Here is a 3,479-nt window from a genome sequence, read left to right as displayed (position 1 = left end):
AGGGGTACGTGACGTAGGTCTGTGTCGTTCAGGTGTGTGTGTGTGTGTGTGTGTGCGTGTGTGTGTGTGTGTGTGTTTGTGTGTATAATCAGTGTATAATCAGTAAATTACATTTACTATTTCTATTATTGTTGGAGTAATTAGTAGATTTTTTGATTATTTTATATGATTGAATCAAGCTAACTACATTAGCTTACGATAATATCAAGTAGAAAAAGTTCCTTTAGCTAAGAACTACATCTTTACACTTTTTACTGTGTATTTGCTACAGTAAAAACATACAAATCAAGGCAAGTACTTCTTATCACGTGACTGTTTTGTTGTGGGTGGTAAATCATTTGTGTTTCTTCCCGTCATGGTGGAAATTGCATATGCTTATTGATGCCCGAGAGCTAACCTTAGTTTGCCTATGTGTGCACGAGTGTGTGTATGTGCGTTTGCACATGTATGTGTGGACCGCGTGACCCAGAAAGTAGACGAGGTGTCGGCCATGCCGGCAGAAAGCAGCCTTTCCTGTCACCAAATGATGTTATGTGGGTCAGCATTTATTAGAGAGTTATTTGTCATTCTCGTCTTGAACAGACTGGAGTGTGAAGTCGTTACTGCCGCGTTGCTGTCTCCAGCTAGACCCATTATTTCCATCACAGGAACTCACAAACCTCTTTGTTACATCTCAAGACCTGCAGGATCCATGCGGTGCACGCCTCTCTGCTCTCCAACTTTCCCCTGTCTGCTTTTTTTTTCTCCTCACAAGATGATTTTCTTCTCCAGTTATGTTAGTCCCAGATGCTTTAGTGGATTGAATAAGACTGTGATTGATGTGAATTCTTAGATGTGGTATGTTCGTGTTTGTGCTTCTGTATGACATGGATCTCTAATTAAAACTGTTCTCACATGCTTTTTCATTGTATAATCTTAAACTTTAGGAGTAATTTCAGCCCAAATACTTAAATACTAAAAGTTAAATCACTATTACTGTTTCTAATAAATGATAAAGACTTTTTTAAGCTAGCAAGAAAGCGTTCAGAACACCCTAGAAATGTCCAAACATCCAATTGTGTTTAGGTAATGTAAAAATATGGTTTATGAAGTCAGAATGTGCTTGAATTGTTAATTTGTGTAATACTTGTTTCTTGATAGGTGAACAATTTAGCCATCCTGTACCGATAGAGTCTTCTGATATTGTCAAAGGTATATGTATGTGTACACTACAGTTCAAAAGTTTTTCTATTTCTGTTTTGATTTTAGTTAAATGCTGTTCTCTTGAACTTTGTTCACCTAAGAATCCTGGAAAAAATGGTCTCAGTTTCCACAAAATATTAAGCGGCACAACTGTTTTCAACATTGATAATAATAAAGTTACTTGAGCAGCAAACCAACATATTAGAATGATTTCTGAAGGATCATGTGACACTGATGACTGGAGTAATGATGCTAAAAATGCAGCTTTCCATCGCAGGAATAAATCAAATTTTAAGTTATATTAAAATAGAAAACAGTTATTTTAAATTGTAATAGTATTTCACATTTTAACAGATTTTTCTGTATTTTTCCTCAAATAAATGCAACCCTGGTGAGCATAAGGGTCTAAAAAAATCTTACCGAGCCCAAACTTTGAAATGGTTTGTTTAAAGGATTTAATGCAAGTTAATGTATAGTTTGTACAAAAACAATTTTAACTATATAAAAACTGTTTGCCCCTGTTTGGAAATGGTATAGTATAGTGTAGTGTAATGTAGTAACAGGAAACAATTGAAAAAAGAAGGATGTTCAGACTGGTAAATGATCCAAGTCAGATTCAAAGTGCCTCTGAATAAACTCAAATAAAAAGTGGCCGCTAAATAACCTCACATTCTTTTTTTTTTCTCTCTCTCTCTTTATTTTAAAGTATGTTAGGCGAATATTAACATGCAAAACAAAAACCAAATGCATCATATTTCTTCATGTAACAAATTACATGGCATTTGTAGTGACAAACAGGAGGTCTTAAAATAGAGCTCGGGTCCAAATGAATCCAGGCCAGGCATTGGTGATGGCAGAATAATCAGCTATCCCATACTCCCCTGTGCTTAATAGAGACAGCTGCTCAGAATTTAAAGGACAACAGTGAGAGAAGTCTTAATTACTGGATAGAAGTTAGCCAATAATGAATATTTTATTTTAGGCCGTCCGTTGGCTGCCGGTGAATTATGCCAGAGAAGGAACGAGGCCGTGAATCATCACGTCCAGGTAAATGCCAGGATGATGATATAATTGGTTGCTGTGGAGAGAAGCGCAACCTCTGTAAAATGTTAGACAGGTTAGGGTGTGAGCTCTGTAATTCATTACACACAAATATGAGTGTCTCGGATTATTCATCATTCCCTCTCTCTCTCTCTCTCTCTTTCTGTATTTACATCTCTTTCTGTCACTAATGAGCAGGTCCAGATGGAATCTACAGGATTTTTTTTTTTTGCATATGTTGCAACGATCCACCTGCAGGATGGATGTAAACATGGTAAGAAACCTTATTGTTACTTGTAACAAAACGCTAGCCCCGGTCTCTTACAGTACATCTTACATTTGACTTCTTTCGAGGAAAGAATTGCACTGGTTTCATCACTCTACACAAAGTCAATCTGTGGAAGAGAGAATGAAAAACAGGGAGAGAGAAAGAGACTTGCCGTGCTCACTAAAACAGACATCATTAAGCAGGGTGGCCTGACTATTTCATGCACTGAAAAATTTATGAATGTGGACACAGAGGTCATGGGGACAGAGCTACCATTAAACCAGCCCAGCACCCCCTTTACACAGCCCCCTGCTAGCAGCTGAACTCATCTTCACCACCGCATAACCCCGACATTTCATTCTTATTCTACTCCAGTGCTCCACATTGTGTTGAGATGTATGTTTTATATGTAAACACTAATGCTAACCAACTTAAATTGGCATTTTGTAAAGTAATTGGCAGTGGCAAAAGAATAGCGGTGAAGTTTTAGGTATAAGCTTTGTTTTTGTGTAATTTGCATTGCATCAGATTTGCAGTTGCATTCAGTTGCATAACCTGAGACAGCCTTAAAAGTGTTAAGGTGTCAGGGTTAAACAGATGAGAGGAAATATGCATATAAATGCAAGAAATCACAATTCAGTATGATAATACTACTGTGATATCATTTAATGTTGGTTAGATTTGTAAATCAATAGGAAATGCGTATGAAATGTGAGCATATATAAAGATATGAATATATATATATATATATATATATATATATATATATATGTTAAGGTGTCAGGGTTAAACAGATGAGAGGAAATATGCATATAAATGCAAGAAATCACAATTCAGTATGATAATACTACTGTGATATCATTTAATGTTGGTTAGATTTGTAAATCAATAGGAAATGCGTATGAAATGTGAGCATATATAAAGATATGAATATATATATATATATATATATATATATATATATATATATATTGTGGCGAGTATCTCG

The sequence above is a fragment of the Sinocyclocheilus grahami genome, unplaced genomic scaffold (genome assembly GCF_001515645.1).
Source record: "Sinocyclocheilus grahami isolate Dianchi unplaced genomic scaffold, SAMN03320097.WGS_v1.1 scaffold41.1, whole genome shotgun sequence".
NCBI lineage: Eukaryota > Metazoa > Chordata > Actinopteri > Cypriniformes > Cyprinidae > Sinocyclocheilus > Sinocyclocheilus grahami.
The sequence above is the reverse complement of the archived record's forward strand: the minus strand, read 5'-3'. Positions refer to the sequence as shown.